At 41.8% G+C, this 21,569-nt stretch overlaps 1 protein-coding gene and 1 long non-coding RNA gene across 3 annotated transcripts in view; one reads left to right on the forward strand and one right to left on the reverse strand.

Moving 5' to 3' along the window:
* Positions 1–21,569, reverse strand: part of ST6GAL1 (ST6 beta-galactoside alpha-2,6-sialyltransferase 1) — a 485,891-nt gene that overhangs the window by 313,664 nt on the left and 150,658 nt on the right. The window lies entirely within an intron of this gene.
* LOC132683502 (uncharacterized) lies at positions 994–19,071 on the forward strand. Of its 2 annotated transcripts, XR_009612255.3 has the most exons (4): positions 994–1,538; positions 1,712–2,105; positions 2,538–2,621; positions 9,074–19,071. It is a non-coding gene; the product is annotated as an uncharacterized LOC132683502 (long non-coding RNA). The 2 variants fall into 2 exon arrangements; XR_009612254.3 differs by having other exon boundaries at positions 1,039–2,105.

Below are 21,569 nucleotides of genomic sequence, written 5' to 3' on the forward strand. Positions count from 1 at the left end.
TTGCATTATTCTTCAACAACACTAAGTAACCAAGACTTGAAAAATCACAACTAATGAGCCTCATAGAATCCAGTAATATGAATTTCCTTAAATGATATTTGTAAATCTTACATTAACAAGTAAAGTTTGGATGTTTTAGCCTGCACACAGAAATCATATAGGTCTATAAAGAAAAATGTTTTTAAAATATTCACTATTTGAATATGCTCACTATTTGAAATGACTAGGGAATGCTTTGTTTCCATCAAGGAAGTAAAAAGTGTAACTACTGTGAAATTGACACATATTTCAAATACCTTTGAAAGTTTAAGTCCTTCTTAAACTGCAAGAAAATAAAATCAATCTCCCTAAAATGAAGGAAATTACGATGCTATTTATCAGCAAATTTATATTGTTAACCCCATTTACCAACACCTTTCAAAATGTCCATCTTTGCATAAGTTAAATAACATAGGCTTAAAGATAGATTTGAATATACTGACATTGATTATGATGATTAGATTTAAAGATCTGTATGATTGTGTAAAATAGCACCAGGAAAACAGGTAGGTAAGATATTCACAGGATAATGTAGGTAGGTAAGATACACGTTTCACTGTTGCATGATTTAATCAGTGTAAATAGGAAACGTTTTAGATCTAATTCAAACTTTTATAGCCACTTATTTGGAAAGAAGATACTTTTATAATAGTATCTCCAACTACATGCTTGTTTTGAAACAGGTTTCAATCGCAGTTACTGCAAAGGTGAACAAGAGGTAAACTGCATGGGAGATTTGACTTTCCTTTCAATTTAGAACTAAATTAGCACAGATGTTGCATTAACAGGAATCTTATAGTTTGTTAATATTATTTTTAAGTAAAGTAAGTTATTTAACGTTTAGTTGCGTAAGAAATCTGCGATATGAGATGAGATCTTCACTCAGCTAGGAGGTTAAGTAAATTGGGAGCCCTGAAAAAACAGCTCGAGAGTTGCCAAGCTCCCGGAGAGCCCGGCGGTTGTTCGTGGAGAGGGCGCCCCCTGGAGGCCTTGGCCGTTCCTCGCTCTTTGGCCCACTGGAGCCCAAGCTATGGGTGTTGGCCCGCAAGCCGCCAGAGCTAGCAAATCTTTTTCTTGTTTATCCAAAATGAGGATGATACCACGCCGTGTGCCCAGCGCCAGATCACGCACTGCAACAAGACGGAGAACTAACGATGGAAGGGGACCCCAAAGCGGGCCCAAGCACAAGCCACCCTGGAATCCGCCAGCTGGCCTGGCACACCCACAACTGCCTGGCCCTGCGCGCGGCCGGGGGCGGGGCCTGTCTCCCGGGAAACCACCCTCGGGCCAATGCGCGACGCCAGCCCCGGGTTTCGGTTGAGCCGCGGCTGTTAGACGCCCTGAACCGTTGCCACCCCCGGCCGCCAGTTGCGGGTAGAGGGGCCTCTGAGACTGGGGTACCGAGGCCCCTGCGACTCGGCGGCCGCGGCTAGGCCAGACCGGGGCCAGTGGCCGCCCTTTGCGACAGTAGACAGGGTTCGGGTTCGCGATCCGCCCTGGTGGGTCTCGGGTGCGGGTGTCCGGCCGGCCGTTGCCCGCCCCAGTCTCCTGCAGCTGGAGGCGTGCGTCCCCCAGTGGGGGAGCGGCGGGAGTGCGGGCGCGGGAGGGGCCGCTGCCGGGCGAGGGTGAGCCAAGTCCGCTCCCCGGGCCGAGACCCGGTCGCCCCATGCAGGTTCAGCGGCCGGAAGCCTGGCCGCAGCTCGCACCCGATCCCCCCGCCGGAGCTCCCGGAGGTCCCTCGCCGGCAGCGCCTGTGTGTGGCTTGGAGAGGAGGAAAGTTGACTATGAAGTAGCCTCGGAGTCACTCCTGCCCAGGCCTGCAAGTCACCGTTGCGGGTGTCAGTCTGTCGTTACCCAACTTGGGGCCACAGAAGCTTGATCCTATGAATACCCGGGATAATCCGTGGTCTCATCAGCAAAGGCAAATGCCTTACCCACCTGCTTCTTCCCCTCACTGCTTTCCTCCCAAATGGTTCTCACTGGCTTCAAAACCTCTTCCTCGGTGAATTCTAGTAGAGTTGATTTTGGAGCGTCCTTTAAGGTTCCATTCCTCAAGGATCGTCCAGGTAATCTCACCACTTCCTTGCTTCTTCCAGAGACCTACGCCCCACCTAGCCCCAGCTTCACGGAGGTCCAACCTGTGCAGTGGCGCAGGGCTCCACGCTCAGAGGGCCTCCTGCTTGTTTTAATGCTCTGCCCTCAACGATGAAAAATTCTTAATTTTTGAACAAAGGGCTCCATATTTTCCCTTTTCCACTGGACCCAGCAAATTAGGAACCTGTTACTGGTCCCAGCTCTCATCTTTTCCTGAAGGCCTTCTTTGATAAAATTCAATTATATAAAAATAGTTACAAGGGAGTCTTCTCTAGACCTCTCAGTAGCTACTAAGAGCATCAAGAGACAGAGGGGGGGATGATTCTATTGCCTGAACTCACAGTTGTTGGAATCATGAGATCTTTCTGATCCAGTGCCCACCCCCACCCCTCATTATATTTCAGGGCCTTCGGAGAATATGCAGAATGTGTAAGTGCCAGACTTTTGAAGGCAACAATGTTTGGCTCCTTGCCTAAGGATAGAGGCAGGTGAGAAATCAGCTCTATTAATGGGTGTTCTGGGACTACTTTCACAGATGCCCCAGAAGTGCTGGTGCAGGTGTAGGGGGCAGGGAGGGCAGAGAGAGGAGGCTGCCTTGTTTGACACCATGTGGAAGAACTAAGAGGCTTCCAGAAGGAAGCTGAGAGGCTGGACAGCTGTGCTGTCCAATACTGTAGCCACAACCTGCAAGTGGTTATCGTGCACTCAAAACGAGGCGTCTACAGCAAGATGCGCTTTATTCATCATCAGGGAAATGCACATCAAAACTACAATGAGGTATCACCTCACACCTGTCAGAATGGCTACAATCAACAACACACAAGAAACAACAGGTGTTGGTGAGGATGTGGGGAGGGGGAAGCTTCTCTCACTGCTGCTGGGGAGGCAAACTGGTGCAGCCACTCTGGAAAACGGTATGGAGGTTCCTCACAAAGTTAAAAATAGAATTTCCCTATGATCCAGCAATTGCACTAGTAGGTATTTACCCAGAGAATACAAAAATATTAATTCAAAGGGATACCTGCATCCCAATGTTTACAGCAGCATTATCTACAGTAGCTAAATTATGGAAACAGCCCAGGTGTCCATCGACTGATGAATGGATAAAGAAGATATGGCATATATATATAATGGAATATTAACCATAAAAAAGAATGAAATTTTGCCATTTGCAGCAACATGGATGGAGCTAGACAGTATTATGTTAAACCAAAGTCAGAGAAAGACAAAATCATGATTTCACTTACATGTGAAATTTAAAAAACAAAACAAATGAGCAAAGGGGGAAAAAAGAGAGGCAAAACAAGAAACAGACCCTTAACTCTAGACTTAGAGAACAAGGTGATGGTCACCAGAGGGGATGTGGGTGGGCAGATGGGTGACATAGATGAAGGAGAGTAAGGAGTGCACTTATGATGAGTACTAGGTGATGTATGGAGTGTGGAATCACGAGATTGTACACCCGAAACTAATACTACACTGTATATTAACAAACTGGAATTTAAATAAAAACTTTAAAAATAGGTGTTAGTAGGCATCTTAAAAAGAAAAGAAAATGGGGCACCAGGGTGGCTCAGTTTGTTAAGCATCCGACTCTTGATTTTGGCTCAGGTCATGATCTCACAGTTTGTGGGTTCGTGTCCCACATAGGGCTCTGCACTGACAGCATGGAGCTTGCTTGGGATTCCCTCTCTCTCACTCTCTCTCTCTCTCTCTCTCCCTCTCCCTTTCTCTCTCTCTCTCTCTCTCTCTCTCTCTCTCTCTCTCCCTCCCCCTCCCCTGCTCACACTCTCCCTCTCAAAATAAATAAACTTTAAAAAATAAATAAAAATAAAATAAGATGTGCTATAAGTGTAAAATGCACACCAGATTTCAATGTCTCACTTTTTAATATAAAATGTTCTATTTTTATTATGACGGCATATTGAAATGATATTTTGGATATATTGGGTTAAATAAAATATATTAAAATTCACCATTTTTACTCCTTAATATAACTACTAGAAAATTTTGAACTACATGTTCACATATTTCTTTTGGAGGGCACTGTTCTAAAGATTTCAGAGTACTGCAAACTTTATGAAACTTATGAACTTAAAATGTTCAGAAAAACTGCCTCTCCCCAAAAAACTCACATTGCCCTTCCTCTTCCAGAAAGTACCCCTGTGTGGTCTAGAACTGCAGAATTACCATCACTTGTACAGGAGAGTCTCAAACTTGTGTCAGCTCTTGCCCCTGGAACCAATTCAGATGCTGGCCACTGTTTCTACTGATTTGGCTGTTTGTCTAGTTTTGCAAAATAAATGATAGAGTATGCAAAGAGGGGAAGGAAGAAATAAGCAAGGGAAGCTCACCTCACCAATCTTTGCTCTAAATTATTATATTGCTACAAATTATGACTCCTTTTTGTCAGCCATGCTACCTTAAAAAGTAATTAGCTTTAGTGATGAAATTGCCTGATGCATTGATCTGAAATATAAAAAGGAGCAGAAAATTATGTGCATATGCAGGCTCTCACTTGGGCATCCTCCTTTAGTTATGGAAAGTACAATGGGTGGACTCCAATATCTCAATCCAGTGTTTTGAATGTCTCTTAGAAGCAATGTGGTAAGTGAAGAGGTTAGTTCTAAATCAGTGTGTGTTGGATACTAGTCCCGACCCAGTGCTCCTAGAGCCTCTAGTTTTCTGAAAAGTGGTCCTAGGGTGGGAGTTGGTGGGAGAGGGGAGGACTGGTTTCTTGGAGGGAATAACTTGGAATTCTGGACTTCCTGCAGTTTCCAGTAGGTTGAAGCGCAAGTGTTTCTCCTGACACCTAACAAGACATATGTCCAATAGATGTACACCGAGAGCTAGCTTGGTCTTGTCCTGATCTTCACTTTTGGCAGGGAGGGCATCTTGGCCTGTAGGCTTCCCTGGTGGAAGTGTTTCAACTACAAATTCAATATCTTTCATAGACATAGGACTATTCAGACGATGTACTTAAGTGAGTCTTAGTCATTTGTGTCTTATAAAGAATTTGTCTATTTCAGCCACGTTTGGGGGCATATGGTTGTTTGTGATATTGTAGTATTCTTTTAATGTTCAAGACCTGTAGTGATGGACCCTTTTTCATTTCACGCACTGGTACTTTATGTCTTTTTATCAGTCAGGCTACAACAATCTCTCAGTCTGGTACTGTTGACATTTTGAGGACACCTTTTAAGGATGTGGGATGTCTAGCAACATTCCTGGCCTCTATACCCCCTAGATGCCAGTAGTAGCACTACACCCCCGTCCCTACCCCCACCCCCATTGTAACAATCAAAGATGTCTTGGGGCGCCTGGGTGGCTCAGTCGGTTAAGCGTCCGACTTCGGCTCAGGTCATGATCTCACGGTCCGTGAGTTTGAGCCCCGCGTCGGGCTCTGTGCCCACAGCTCAGAGCCTGGAGCCTGTTTCGGATTCTGTGTCTCCCTCTCTCTCTGGCCCTCCCCCGTTCATGCTCTGTCTCTTTCTGTCTCAAAAATAAATAAACATTTAAAAAAATTTATATATAAAAAAAATGTCTCAGCATTGCCAAATGTCTCCTGAGAGGCAAAATTGCCTGAGGTTGAGAACCACTGCTTTAGGCTACCAATTATCTTTTGGAACAATTAAAAATATGATAAACTGTATCTTTTATATTTTACTTTAATTTTAACTATTTCTGGAGATCTTCATCTGTGTAGATGCAAGTTCTGTTTGGTATCATATTCTTTCTGTTGGGGTTTTTTTTTTTTGTTTTTTTTTTTTAAGTTTATTTTGAGAGAGCTTAGAAGCAGGGGAGGGGTGTGGGGAAGGGACAGAGAGAGAGGAGAGAGAATCCCAAGCAGGCTCTCCACTGTGATGAGAGGCTTAAACCCATGAACTATGAGATCATGACCTGAGCCAAAATCAAGAGTTGGAGGCTTAACAGACTGAGCCATCCAGGTGCCCCTGGAGAAGGTTGGTTTGACCTTTATTTTAGTGCAGGTCTATTGATAATAAATTTTGTGGTTTTTTTGTTTGTTTTGTTGTTCTGTCTGTCTTTTAAAGTCTACTTTTTCCATCATATCTGAAAGATGTTTTCCCTGGGCACAGTATTCTGGACTAACAGTATTTTTCATTAATGTTTTATAGGTATTAACTCCACTATATTCTGAGTTGCATAGTTTCTAAGCCAGCTGTAATTCTTTGTTTCTCTGTAATGTGTCTTTTTCTCTGGCTACCTTCAAGATTTTATCTTGACTTTTCAGCAGTTTGAAAAAAATGTATCGGGGTGTGTATCTTTTGGTATTTATCCTACTTGGGACTCAGTGAGCTTTTTGTATCTGTGGTTTGGTATATTTTATTATTTTTGGAAGATTCAGCCATTCTTTCTTCAAATGTTTCTTCTGCTATCTCTCTCTCCTGGAATTCCAAATACACTTTTATTAGACTGTTTGGTATTACCCTACAACACTTGAACACTCTTTTGTGTTTTCTTCACACTTTTTTCTCTTTGTATTTTAGTTTGGGTAATTTCTGTTACACAGCTTCAAGTTCATGCTTTCCAAGTTCATGTTGTATCAAGTGTACTGATGGGCTTTTGAAGGTATTTTTCATCTCTGTTACTGTGTTTTCTATTAGCATTTCCATTTGACATACATAGTTTTTATCTCTACTGAAATTTTCTGTATGATCATTCCTGTTATCTACTTTTTCCACTAGACTCTTCAATATATATGATTAATATATTAAAGTTATGTCAAATCCCTCTCATAGTTCCAACACTTAGGTTATCTCTGAGCCTCATTCTGTTGACTCTTCTCTCTTGACAATGGGTTGTTTTCCTTATGTGTCTCATAATTTTCTACCCAATGGTAGGCATCTTGTATAGAACAGTAGAAATTAAGATAGTGATGACTCAAGTAAGTATGTTTCTTCTTCTGCTCCATCAGTCATGTGGGGTGTTGAATCAGTCAGTGGTTGACCTGGGTTTGGGTTTTCTTGTTGTACCTTCAGTGCACCATTGGTTTCAATTTCCTCTAGTGTTACCTTATACTTAAGATGTGGGATGGAAGGCTAAAGGGATTTTCTCAACATTCCTTTTCCACTCTCAGCTTCTAGCCTTCCTTTTAACCTGCAAAAAAAAAAAAAAAAAAAAGGCCTGCCTCCATGCTTTTGCCTTTCTGCCTTCTTGTAACCTGCTGCTCGATAGCTTGGTAGTGGGAGCCAGAGGACCAATCATCCTGGTCCAGCCTCTCTTAGGCAAGTCTTAATGTTTAGGCCTTGCAGGTGGGTCTTCCTCAACTCCTCAGTCTCCCCATGGCAGACAGAATTCTACTTTGCATCTTTGATGAGTCTTTTTTTTTTGTACATTTATTCATTTTTGAGAGACAGAGACAGAGCACAAGCAGGGGAGGGGCAGAGAAAGAGGGAGACACAGAATCTGAAGCAGGCTCCAGGCTCTCCTGATTCCTGTAATTGTATTGGTATGAGATCTTGAGCCCAAGACCATTTCCTATCCCTCCTTATCCAGGTATAGAAGCTCTTTGTTTGTCTTCTCTTACTCTTGCCCTTACCCAATATCAAGGGTCCTCTACCTGAGCCCTGGAGACAACAGTTTGCTTCCCCTTTCCCAGTGGCTTGCAGCTATCATTCATAGGAAGGGTATGGCAGGACTTTTGTCCTTCCCATAATGGGAACTTACTCTGCTCCAGCAAGGCCTTCACCTCCAAGGGAGGCTGTATATGGTCTCCTGCCTTGTCCCCAGTTTTTCTCATCAGCATCCAGTGAGAAGAGGATGTAAGTGGAAATGGAAACAAGCTCCTTTTTGTCTGAGGGGTTTCTAAACATTATTGCTTGTCCTCACTTGGCCTTTAGCAATGTGTTAACAATTTTAGCTGAATTCTTACCACCCTGTATAGTAGTTGATATCTCTTCTTCAGTGCTCACATCCTATCTCTCTTTGGTGAGGCCAGTCTTTTCTTGGCTCTCAGGCTACTTGCTCGGTCTGCAACACTTGCTAGGGTGTCAAATCATCCCAATTTGTGTGGTACTGAGAGTTTTCCAAGAATAGGACTTACAGTACTAAAACCAGGAAAAGTCCAGTTGGTCACCCTAACTTCAGCTTCCCAACAGGTTCAAGAAAAGCTTTTCTATAGTTTTTCTAGGTGTTTAGGTAAGAATGATGTTCTTTCTGGATTTATTTTAGAGAGAATGTGCATGCCTATGCATGAGAGCAGTGGGAAGGGCAGAGAGAGAGAGCGAGAGAATCTTAAGCAGGCTCCACACTCAGCATGGATCCCATCAATCCCATGACCCTAAGATCATGACCTGAGCCACATTCAAGAGTTGGATGCTTAACTGACTAAGCCACCCAAGCGCCCCCTTCTTTCTAGATTTCTACATCCTAGGTAGAAGACGAATTAGTGAAATGCTTATGCATGTTGAATCTGAACAAAAATGGTTCTTGAGATAGTAAAAAGCCATATGGGTAAACATCTGTTTCCTACTAAGGCAGAATGGTTTTTGTGAAATCTTCCCTAAAATAGAGAATAAACAAAATTAGTTTAGTCTCTGTCATTATTTTGTCTGTTGACAACAAATTTATCTGATAACCTAAATAAACTCTAGCTGAAGAGGTAGATTCACACATACTATTTTTCTTTATAACTCTACTCAACATTCAGCTAGCACCAGATTTGAACTTTACTTCCAGCAGGTGAGTATCTACCATAGATTTTTTAGTGACACTATAAAAAAAAAAAAAATCTTTATGCCCTTTTGTGCAGGAGCAGGAAGAAGGCTGAATAGGCTTTTATCAAGAATGTTGACCACCTCTGGGTAAATGTGTATGTATATGTATACATGTGTGTATAATCTTGCTATCAACTGTCTGGGAACATACCTGATTTACGTTGCCATTGGTGGTACATCTCGTCTTGTGGTTTTTATTTCAGATATCATGGGAGCCCAGGAGTGTGTGTGACCCCTACAGCCAGCACTAATGAGTATGGTAGGGAACCTCAAAGCCATGCTGTATATTTTGTGTCATGGTGAAGGCTCTGTCATTTGCTCAGTTACTCCTTTGAGTATCCAAGAGAAATACTTATGGCCGCTAGATAAACTTGTAGGCTGTATATAGGATATCTTAATATGTCAATAGTTTGATTAGTATAATAAAAACAGCACAGAAATCATAAGACTAGGAGCATGTGTAACCTCAACAGCTGTGGGGTTTATATGGCTGTAGATATGATAATAGCTGAGATGTACAGTGTTTATCATGTGTCAAGCGTTGTCATAGAGGTTTACATCTATAAACATATTGCATCATCACATGTAGAAACTTCATAACAATCCTATGACTTTAGGTATTATTATCCACATATTACAGATTAGGAAAAGAGGAACAAAGAGGTTTGGTAATGTGTTCAAGATCACAATGAACAAATGATGACTTAAGCCCATGTAGTCTGTTTCCAGAGTTCTTTTAACCACTGAAAATGATCAAAGACAAAGAAGAGGTAAAGATTTCAACTTTCAGGAGGGTATATAGTAGTGGGAGCTGTGTATCTGTGGGGAAAAGAAAAAGACTTTCAAATAACACTGATTTTAGGTTGTATACAAAATAGAGATGTACAGAAAGCTAGACAAAGACATGCTAAGGAAGAAGATTCAAAAAATGATCAAGTTATGTTTTGTACTCACTGCAAGTAAACAGAAAGTGTGAATTACACTGATGAGTATGGTCAGATATTTCATGTAAACTTCATGTAATACAGGTAACCCAGTAATGGCAGAAATGCTGCAAAACCAACTTGTAGGAAGACCTCCACTTCTCTACATGAAATACTTGAATACTTTCAGTTTCAAAATGGAAAATTACTTAGATACTACTTGCCACATAGAAGAAATAGAGGCTGAAAAGTTTTCTTGGTTCCATTTGTTATTAACCAATTGAGAATAAAACCAACAAATGGTATGTAAAAGAACTTTGGTTTAAAGGTGACAACATGGACATTATTAACTCACATGAAGCACAGTGAGATTTACAAATGACTGGAAGATCCCACAATCCTCCAGACCAATCCTTGTAATCCAGAGGACTCATAGGGGAGCAGGACAATCAATAGGTGTACCCACAACTTGGGTTGAGTGTGTTGTTGGCAGGGATTCTGGCTTTCTTGAAAGAGTGGGACGCTTTGTGGGCTTGTGATTGGTTTTTCAAGTCAAGTGGTTATGAGAGAGTATTGTATATAACTGTAGATGGGGTGAAATCTTTAACCTAACCTGAGAGTAATCACTGAAGTCCTCTCTGCACCTACTGGGTGAGCTGCATGACTTCATACAGCTCATAAGTGGCACTCATCTGCATATGAATCTGATATTTTCACAAAGGCTACAACAAACTGTGAGCAAGGAGAGAGAGTACTCAGATTGTGCTGAAAGGTATAATAATGCAGAAGCTCTATAGATGTTTTCTTAACGTTAATTTTGACCGTGGTCTAAAATGTCCGGAGTGTTGGTAATCTAGTATAGCTTGTAGCCCATAATAAATGGATGCTATATTTGCATTACTATAATACTTATACTCAAGATAAGTGAAAGAATTTAATATAACCAGCTCAGCTACATTATGATAATCTGGAGTTTTCTACTCAAAAGAATTGAATGAGGATGTACTTTTGAAGGGCCAGTTCAGTATTTAAGGCATTGTCAACAATGAGTAGGAAAGGGAGCATTCCTCTGCTAGGACCAGCTCTACTCCGAAACTATAGCTATGCCTTTTTTTTTTTTTAAGTAAGTATTACTTTCTAAATTGAAATGATCTCACAAAAGACTTGGCTTGAAGCTTGGTGAAGAATAACCTTGTACATAATGGACACAGAGGGCATTGGATCGGAGTGTTTGATGAATGTGGCTTCTCAGGTCTCTCCAACTCCTCCTAAGACAGGTGTTTAGGCTGGTGCTACTCAGGTTCTGCCTGCCCAGGATGGAGGAGCTTTATAAGACTCTTATATCCCCAACTACATTAGTCTGAAATTCCAGTATATTATATGGTTACAAAAACTGCCTTTCACAAGCCAGGTCGTCTGGATCTAACCTTCAGGATCCAGGAATGATCCTTGCTAAGCGACCAACACTGTCTTGCTACATTGCCTGTAGTTGATACAATAATGATTAGGCATCTTACACAGTCATATTGTGATGTTGTAAAGAAAGAAGAAGCTGTGAGGGGCATAAGAATTCAGGTCTGCAATGGTCAAAGGTATAGTGGGAGCTAAGCAAAGCACTCTAGTCAGTTCCTACCACATCTATGGGAAGGTATGTCTGGGTGTTGAAGGTGTTTGTAACCACACTCATGGTGCTTATGGGCATAACAAAACCCAACCGCATATGTTTTTGCCAAAGATAAATTATTACGCCCAGACCTGGCTGTGGAAACCATTTGGTTGTTCAGATATCTGTCTGGGACATCACAAGGCATAGGCAGCTACTGACTAGCTGCCAGAGTCAGAACCAGTGGTAACTGTTACAGTGGTTTCCTCACAGAGTAATAGCCAGCGTTTGTGTCATAGGATATGTTGGTTTAGAAGCAGACATGGCAAATATTAACTCTTTGTTGATGTTTACGGAAGAATGTGGCCTCCAGAAAAAGTGTTTTGTATAAATACAAGAAACTTGTGTCCCCATCCCAGATTTCACTAACGCTGTTTGAGAGTTTATGAGTGGGAACTTAAAAGTACGATCTGCACTGATCAATTTAATATGGTGCTTTTCAGCCTTTTTTTGTTGTTCCCCTTCCCACAAAGAGACTTTCTAAATTTTCTCTTAAAGTGTTCACAGATTTATGACCAGTTGATGAATATTGCTTTTCCCCATAGGTAAGGATTAATGAAGAGTGTAGGATTTTACTGTTACTGCAGCCAGTACTAGGTATTTTATTTTCATTTTGCAGTTGGGAGAGAAGCAAGCAACTTTGTCTCTTTGGAGTAGAAAGTTCAGACTGGTAAAAGTTAGGATTTCCCCTCCTTTCTTTTAACTTGGGAGAAAAAATTAAAGTACCTTTTTACATTGGGAATGTTTTCTTGGTAAAATTTTAAGATAGCTGTTGCTTATTTTTGCAGGTATTTTTACGCTGGGGACAAAGAGTTAAGACTATAAACAGTATCCTATCTCTGGGTTTTAAGCAACTTTTTAACAGGATTTTTAGAAACTGAGACTAAACTTTTCTTGTCTTGAGTTTTAAAGCTATTTTGCGAGCTAATTACATTAGGAACTAACGCAAAGGAAATTATGTCTTGGAACTTTGCAACCTTTTACACTTTCTACTTTGGTAGTTGGTTACAAATGAAGGTGGTGGATGATGGTGGGCAGGACCAGTGCAGTGGTATTTGACTTATATGACCGAATGGAAAAGGGACAACCACTGATCTCATTATGCATTAAAATATAAGCATATAATTTAATGATGACACTGTGTAACCACCACTGAGGTCAAGAAAGAAAAGACTGCCAGCCTTCCACATGTTGGTTCCAAGTTACGGCCCTTATCCCCACAGGTAACCACTATTGTGACCTGCAGAGTAATTCCTTTTTTTATACCCATGTTCCTCAAAGCATGGTCTGGCATGAGCATCATCTGGGAACTTGTTAGAAATGCAAATTCTTGGGCCCTCCCCTAGACCTAACACATGTACACATTTTTGTGTGTAGGATGCATATTTATGTGAATTAAAGTATAAAGCAGTAATTCTCAAGCTTTAGCATGTATCAGAATGACTTGGATGGCCCATTAAAACAGAGATGCTGGGGCCTACACTGACAGTTTTTGATGATCTCTTTATGGTGGTTTCATTCCCTGATTCTAATTTTCTAATGTGCTGGGTATCTTTGACTCTGTGCTAGTCATTGCACTTGACATGTTATTTTGCAGGAATAACTAACTGTGAGGCCTATAAAGAAGGTACTTTACCCCAAAGAGTATTTGCATTTGCTTCTGCCAGGCACCTGGGGGCACCACCAGTCTGGGATCGCCTGTTCAGAGTTTGATATACCCTGGACAATGCAAGGGATTTTTACCAAGTTTTAATTCTCTTTAGATTATTCCAATTCTTGCTCCCTTCATTCTGAGATCCTGGAACCCAGGTTGTTGTAGGGGAAGGCCTCCTGTCAGGTCCCCCAACTTGTATGGATCTAGAGTTAGTCCTCTTCTTTATCCTGATAGGCCATAAAACGTGAGGTTCTAGTTTTCTGGGATTAGCTAGTGCTATCAGGACAAAAGTGGCTTCAGGCTTGTTCCCTTCTCTAGATCCTTGACTTCTCTTTACTTTCGGCCTGATGATTCCTTGCTATTTTATAATCTCTTTGATGCCTTTGAAAAGATTATTTAAATATATTTTATCCAGCCTTTTTAGTTGTATTCAGTTGTAGGACTGATGTGAACAACCTGAACCAAACCTTTACCAGAAGGGAAATCTGGAAAATACATTATTAATACACAGTATTTTTTCAAAATACTGTGGTTTTTCAAAACATTAAGGATCTATGGATATTTATATCCTTAAAAAAAACTTTTATCTTTAGCTGACAACTTCACCCAGACATGGGACACACAAGATGGTTTGGGTACAAAACTTTCCATATGAAAAAACTTGCATATTTACAACCTTTAACCACTCCTAAAGGCTCTGATATTTCTGGTGGGTTCCGAGGAATGCTTCCCACAAATGCAGAGCCTTCCAAAATGCAGAGATGTGCCTAGTGCAGGCTCCATTTTGCAGTTTATGGCACTTTCTATGAGGTTTAATTTTACCCTTAGCTTTAACCAGTCTGGACACACCAAATTTAGGAAACATAGATGGCTTACACATTTATCCCTAGGACAGTTTCTGTCTGGGATAGCATGTGGAATGCCCCAAATTTTTATCGGCAAGTTCTAAGCACTTGATGAATTTTAACCACCTCTCTCTCCCCCACAAAAAGTAGGTTATATCATCTTTTTCCACCCTGATTGACTCCAATCCTCATGTTGATCCCTTAAGATAGGCAAGATTCTCATGGAGAAAGTACCCCATCTCAACCCATTGCTGATGAATCAGAATACATTCTTTCTGGGTAGAGCTGAATCTTTTATAGTTATCTTTAGATATATTTTGAAGGGGATTGGAGATGGAAATACATTAATGCTACACACGTGAATTTGGGAAGGAAACTGGCAGGCTTTCCAGGTGTCAAGAGATTGTTGGGAATTTGGTGAGATACTTTATTTTGAACACTCTCACTGGGGTTGACAATCAGGATGTGTAGCAATCCGTGTAGGCTAGGCTTGAGGTAGGAATCAACAAACTCTGAGAGCTATTTGTAGAGTCCTTTAAAGATACTTGACGGTCATTTGATGAGCATCAGGATCCCCTGAAGGTGGTAAGTCTTGCTTGCAGTGGAGCCCATGACCCCTGTAAGTTGTGGGTCAGGATAAATGTCAGATTTTAATCTTCATGGTAGCAAGCATTAGCTCATCTCAGATAAAGGCTATAACCCAACTAGTTAGAGCAGAGAATGCCTTAAGGCAGTAGAGCACATGCTGCTCCCCAGTGCCTTTCTTCTCCTTCCCTAAGATGTGCCCAAAATCTATGGGCTTATGGCACGAGTGCAGGATGGGCGTCCCACCAGGTCAGAGGGACACTGAGTCTCCTCAGTCTGTGTTTTTCTTTATCAGTTTATAGAAGATGATGTTCTAGCTACCTTGTTGCTGAACCTCAAGTTCATGTTTTGAGTACAGACCTTCAAACTATACCATAGGATGCAGGACTTTATAGTTCAGAGGTACAAATAATGGTTGGGGAAAGGGTGCTTTGTATATAACATGGGGCTTTCCAACCAGGGGATTTCTTAAGTTACAATACTTAAAAAAAGTCATGACCCGCCACAATCCACCCCTTAGCTCATGACTTTTGTGTGGACCAGCACATTGATCTCCAGACCAACATGATGCCATCATTATTTTCACATAACTCGTCCCTTAAAATAGAAATATTGCTTTCACAAATAATAAACTTCCTTATTATAAATTCCTACTTTACTAAATGGTATGGAGAACTAGGACCACATGGAAGTCCACTCAGTTTAATCATTTACTTATGGACATATTTTATTGAATCCCAAGTGTTTGGGCAGTGGTCTGGGATGTAGGCATTTTCCCTGTTTAATAATACATGCCCCTTCTCCCTCCCCAGCTAAAATATAATCTTAAGGACATGTGGATATAGACCACCATATATCTTATGGTTACCATTTCTTCAGCATTACTGTTGCATAGCTGGCCATCTATAGCTCTATCACTGATCTCTGAAGTAGCCCTATCAATCTGAACTTTGGAAATTATATAGTAAGTTCTGTTCCTGAGCCCAGCAGGGATTTGGGGGAACCATTTAGTGGCTCCCAGTGCTGGTCTACTTAGTTCCAAATAGCATCTCCCCCTGTATTCCTCAGGCAGTCATGGGTATACATGGGGTCCTCATATCCAGTAAGTGGGAGAATTAGGAGTAGACCTACAGTTATTGACAAAACCCAGAGTCCCAATTTTTGGTACTTAATATGGATGTTATAATATAGGACTTTATGAGCATACTTGATGTTACAAATGCTGGTGCCTAGTCCCTTTATCTCAGACTCAGAGAAAGCATATTTATATAGGGTTGGGACTATGCCTTAGGATGGCAGGAGCCGGGAATGTCAGGGGTTGGGGAATGGATCTTCCCTCTCATGGGTCCAGTTAAATGACTAGGTACAATCAACCCTGTTTCAGCTGATAGAGATTTGGTGAGTCTCATATGCCCTATCCCCACATATATTTTCTCTCTTAACTGCAGGAGAGCCTTCCATTTATCATATCATCCCTTTTAAACGTAGCCTTTGTGTAGGCTATCCAGCTTCTGGACTTTGCCTGGTTTTTTATTCAGTACCATGATTTACCATCCCTCAATTGTTCTAGAATAAAGTATGTATCTCCAGCAGTTGGGCTATGTATTATTCTGTATCTGCAGCCTCTAGGCTAATTAGATAACTTGGTATATAGCCAAACAAGCGATTTAGTATCTTCTTGAGGAAATTCAATTACTACAGGTGCTCTGAATCACCTGAGATGTCTAGGGCAATGACTGCGATCATTCAAGGTAAAACTCATATAATCAGTGTTTTTTTTTTTTTAAATGTACACACACACACACACACACACACACACACACACACACACACTAGAATGAGGACTATTTGCTTGCTGGCTGTAACCTTATTTAAATTGGTATTATAGCTAGCCCTTCCATAATTAATCTTCACTGTCTTCAGTGCAGGTAGCAGAATCCTCTTTGTGTTTCTTTCAGAAAGTTTCCATGCAGAGTTAGCTCCAGCTCCAGCAATATGTCATAGGCATTGAACTTTGGGGCAATGACTGGTCAGAGCTCCAAGCCAAAGAGTCTCGCGAAGAGAGCACTCTACTCACCTTCCTCACTGCGAACTAATACCTGGAATAGTACCATACACATCTTTGTCGTACTGAACTTTGTCTTACTAAAATAAAGTTTTCTTTAAGAAGACTCTTCAGTGAGGATGACTTTAAGAACATGGCCAGGACCACCAGTGTTCTCAAGGGAGGAGATGGCAGACTCATTGGTTTGGCAGCAGCCCAGGCCAGTTTTTCCCCTGCAACTTTCCAAGCTTGTTTCTGTAGTGGTTGGAGCCAAATAACCACTCGTAGACTTTGTTATAGAAGGAATGGTGAAGTCATATACAAAGAGCAGAATGGGGTCAGCTAGATGCTTTCTATAGGTAGCTAAACTCATCATTTAGTCAAACTAGGATGAACTGTGATAGGCAGCTAAAGGTTCTTTTCTGTGTGGGGAGAAAAGGAGAGGATGGGGCAGAGATAGTATTGTATCTTCCCTATTTGTATTACCTATTCAGTGTTTTCAGGCCTGTTCTCTCTGTTAGCCTGCAGACTCCTGCAAGGGTACTTGTGACTTGCTGTTCCTGAAACATTTGTGTCTCAACCACACCCCACACTAGACCCCACCTTCCATAGCCACGCGTCTGTTACTTGCACATAAAGCCTCTGTTCCCAAATGTTCCCAGTGGAGGAAGCGGCCTAATTTGGGGTCACTGGCTTCCCTCTAGGGGTAGTTGTCTTGGAACTGTCTGAAGTTTGAACACAGGGTTGAAGGGCAGACAGTATGGTGAGCAATCTTATTATTTCTCTTGGTATTTCCTTACCATGACAGTAAAGGTTGCCCATCAATTTGGGCCTCTTTTGGCCTGTCTTTTAATAGCCAGACCAACCGGTCTTTCCACTGAGAACCTCTTTTTTTTCTCTTTTTTATATCCCCCCACCCATTTTCTTTTGGTTATTTGGGGAGCTGAAATTCCCAGAAGTCTTCCTAAGCCATCTTTTCCAAAATTATGCATAGAGACTGCTAGTTACCTACCACTCTATTCATTCTTCTTATGAACAGAAAAAAAAAAAAAAAACTACATTGTCTGTCCTCCACTACCAGTAAGGATGACACAGTGTGACACAGTCTTGTCAATGAGGGGTAACTAAATGTGTTAAGAGAAGTTTCTAGTAAAGCTCCTTAAAAAGGGGTAACTTCAGAGCACACACGCTTTTGCTCTAATTTCTGCCCCTTCTTCCTGTCTGTATCTTAGGGGAGATGCTAGACATGGAACAGGCATCTTGCAACAATACAGCCATGTGAGAAAAGCCAAGTGAAAAGCTTGGGTCACATCTGAAAAGGCTGGGTTAACAGGACACATAGGCACTGTGTGTGAACTCAAAACTGCATAATTTTTGTGCACTGCCACCATCCCTGCTGCCTTAGGTTGTGAAGAAAAAAAATCCCTTTGTGGACAACAGATCTGCACTGCTCTTATATCTCTAACACTGTTTGCAGGAGGACTGTGCTGCCATAATTTACTCTTAGCATCTGCGACTTAGACATTTTTTTACACCTAAATTCTTTAAAAAATAGCCATGTGTACCTCTTTGCTGTAAGTTCAAAACTTGACATTTCTTATCAATGGAAGGTCTAAGATCCTCCAGTGGAGTGCAGGTATACAATTCGAAAACAATTCGGTTGACAATAAGTTCGTTAATTTTGACAATTAGACTTTAAAAATTAGTACCACAGATATTTTAGAATAGTAGTACTATAAAGGTACCATGAAATGGTTTTGTAACACGTTACCAATTTTAAATGTGTAGATCCATATTTTAAGGTTTGTGGAGATGAATTACTCTCTTTTTAGATCCCAATTTATTTTCAGCCAGTCATTCCAGCTTTGTATTATTTGTAATAGTGAAACACTGAAACAGGTTCAGACCTAAAAATATAAAGGGTTATTGCAACAGCTTACGGAGTTACACAAAAGTTATGTATTACTTAATTGTGGCCACAAAATAAAATCTACAACTCCCTCAGTTTACAGAAAGATCACTTCTGTATGCACATATATATTATCAAGCCGTTACTGTTATTTTCCTAGATAAATGGGCTAATAGAATCTTTTAGTGTCCTATTTAATTTTTCTGTAATGAACTGTTATTAACTTTTCATAAGAACAATTTTTAAAAATGAAAAGACTTCCTCTTGATGGACATTTAACAAGAGAAACAAAAAGTGTTGCTGAGAAATGAAGAGCATTCAGGAACAGCAGGAACCAGTGGACGCTCACTTTTGCTGCTGAGATACCATCACCGATGACCCAGACTGCTCCAGGCTCATGAACTGCTCCTGAGCTGCTTGTAGGACCTGTGTGGCCACGAGCCCTGGCTGCAATGCCAGAGATGCCCTCTCATGTCTGCCTTTACTTCCACATGTTACCTTGCCCCATCCCATGCTCACATGTCTCTCTGATGCTTAAAAAGTGTGCTTTCGTGTATTCAATAAACGCTAGAATTTGAGTTATGTGCCAAACCCCTGACTAATGCTGAGAATATACCAGTGAGCCAAACAGACCTTCATGGAACCAGTCCATCATGTTAGGATAGATGCTAATCACCTCATACAGACGTATAGAATGGGACAGAATGAGATAGGGACTATGACAGAATGGGCTGCTAGGAGGCTGAGTTACTGGGCAGGTGGGGAGACCCTCGTTACATCATGCATTCAGAAATCCATTTAAGCCAAGAACTGAAGGAAGGGAAGGAGCAAGTATGTGACAGTTACGGTAAGGGGAACACGTATTTTGCGCATAGGAGACAGCATGCATGAAGGCCCTGAGCTGCTCCGGCATGAAGGGAGTGAGAGGGCATTGGCGAGAGAAGAGAAGGGAGAGAGAACAGAGAGGTGAGCTTGCAGAGGTAAGGAGAGGCCAAATCACACAGGGCTTTGTAAGTTATGGCAGGATTTTGTCTTTCTCCCTACACAGTTAAACCAGTGAAAAGTTTTGAGCTAAAAAAAATACCTGAATCAGGTTGGTTTTCACACTGACTCTTGGTACAGGAAAAAGAGTGGAGGAAGAGAGGAGTGGGATTGGAAAGAACAATGATAAGGAAAGGTCCAGTCATTTCCATAGCTACTCTATTTAAAGGAGATGGTTTCCAGAAGCAGTTGTGGACTCTGGCCCAGAATTTGTAACCATGGCTATTATACTCAGCATTCTGATTTTGACACGACTGCCCATCTTCTTCCCTCTTCTCTATAAGGGGTCCCATGTTTGCCACAGAGAAACTTTTGGACCATGGTCAGGTCGGAGTTATGAGGTAAACTCTTTGCTCTTCCCAAAGTATTGAAGCCACAGTTACAAAGAGGACTGCACAGGGGCGCCTGGGTGACTCAGTCAGTTAAGCATCCAACTTTTGATCTTGGCTCAGGTCATGATCTCAGTTTGTGAGATCAAGCCCCATATTGGGCTCTGCGCTGACAGTGTGGAGCCTGCTTGGGATTCTCTCCTTCCCTCCCTCCATCTGTCTGTCTCAAATAAAACTTTAAAAGAAAAAAGAATGGAACAAATATTGAGTGCTTACTACATGCCAGGCACTGTAATAGGCACTAACATATGGAGTGAGTTTTAAAAATAGAGTCCCTACTCTCGTTGGAACTTACTGGATTGGAAGCAAATATTAAATCCTCCAAATGTGATTGCACACGATGAAATGATCACATCTTCTTGTCAGCCGCTAATAATCTTTTTAAAACTTTTTAAAGAGTTTATCTGAGAGAGAGAGAGAAAGCATGAGTGGAGGAGGGGCAGAGAGAGAGAGGGAAAGAGAGAGAATCCCAAGCAGGCCTCCACACTGTCAGCACAGAGTCCAACATGAGGCTCAAACCCATGAACCGTGAGATCACGACCTTAGCTGAAATCAAGAGTTGGACACTGACAGAGCCACCCAGGCACCCTCAGCCACTAACAAGAATCTTAAGGTAATGTTCTTCATGGCTCCTAGACCCAGGGCTATCTGGTATAATTGTGCAATTTGAGTGTTGCACAAAGATGCCTGGCCAAGGGAGAAAATGGAGACTAAAACTCTGCCAGAATTCCCCTTGTCAACCCATCCCCTTGTGCAAAGCTACAACTGCCCAGAGGAAAGGTACATTTTTCTTTTGTACCAAAGCGTCCATCTATAGGTCAGCCCATCTCTTCATCTCATATTAGTAGGGAATTCCTTATTCTCAGGATGGAATGGCAGGCTCTAACTTGTAAATGTGTAGCTGCCCTAAGCACAGAAATCTGAGGTGAATGTCATAAGCATGAGTGGGTGTTCTTGTAGGCTGAGAAAGAATTGGGAGTATAAAGAAGGCCTAGGACACAGGTATCTTTTAGGACATAATTTTTCAAAACATCCTGCATCTGCAGGAATTAGAGCAATGCTATACAGAGCTAAGATGAAGTGGAGAAAGAAAACTTAGTGGCAGCACAGTGGAGGAAATACCTGGCTGTACATTAGAAGGGTGGTTGTTTGGGGTGGTAGAACTTGTGGGGAAAGCTGTGGTGGAGGAAAGGAGATCTGTCACAGACTAGGAGTCTGGAGTTCTCCCTCGTCCAGCAAGAGAGCGGACGCAGAATTGAATATGAGAGAGGGGCGCCTGGGTGGCTCAGTCGGTTGGGCGTCCGACTTCGGCTCAGGTCACGATCTCGCGGTCCGTGAGTTCGAGCCCCGCGTCGGGCTCGGGGCTGATGGCTCAGAGCCTGGAGCCTGCTTCCGATTCTGTGTCTCCCTCTCTCTCTGCCCCTCCCCCGTTCATGCTCTGTCTCTCTCTGTCTCAAAAATAAATAAAACGTTAAAAAAAAATGAATATGAGAGAGGCTAAGGTCTGGGAGGAGACAAGAGCCCCAAACAGGGGTTTCATCTCTGCATTTATTGAGCTCACAAGATATTACTCACATGGTGAATGTGAAGAAAATAAGATCTTACACGCGTGAAGGTGGGGAAAACAATCAGACAGTAGTTGTGTA

Source organism: Panthera onca, chromosome C2 (genome assembly GCF_046562875.1).
Source record: "Panthera onca isolate mPanOnc1 chromosome C2, mPanOnc1 haplotype 2, whole genome shotgun sequence".
Lineage (NCBI taxonomy): Eukaryota > Metazoa > Chordata > Mammalia > Carnivora > Felidae > Panthera > Panthera onca.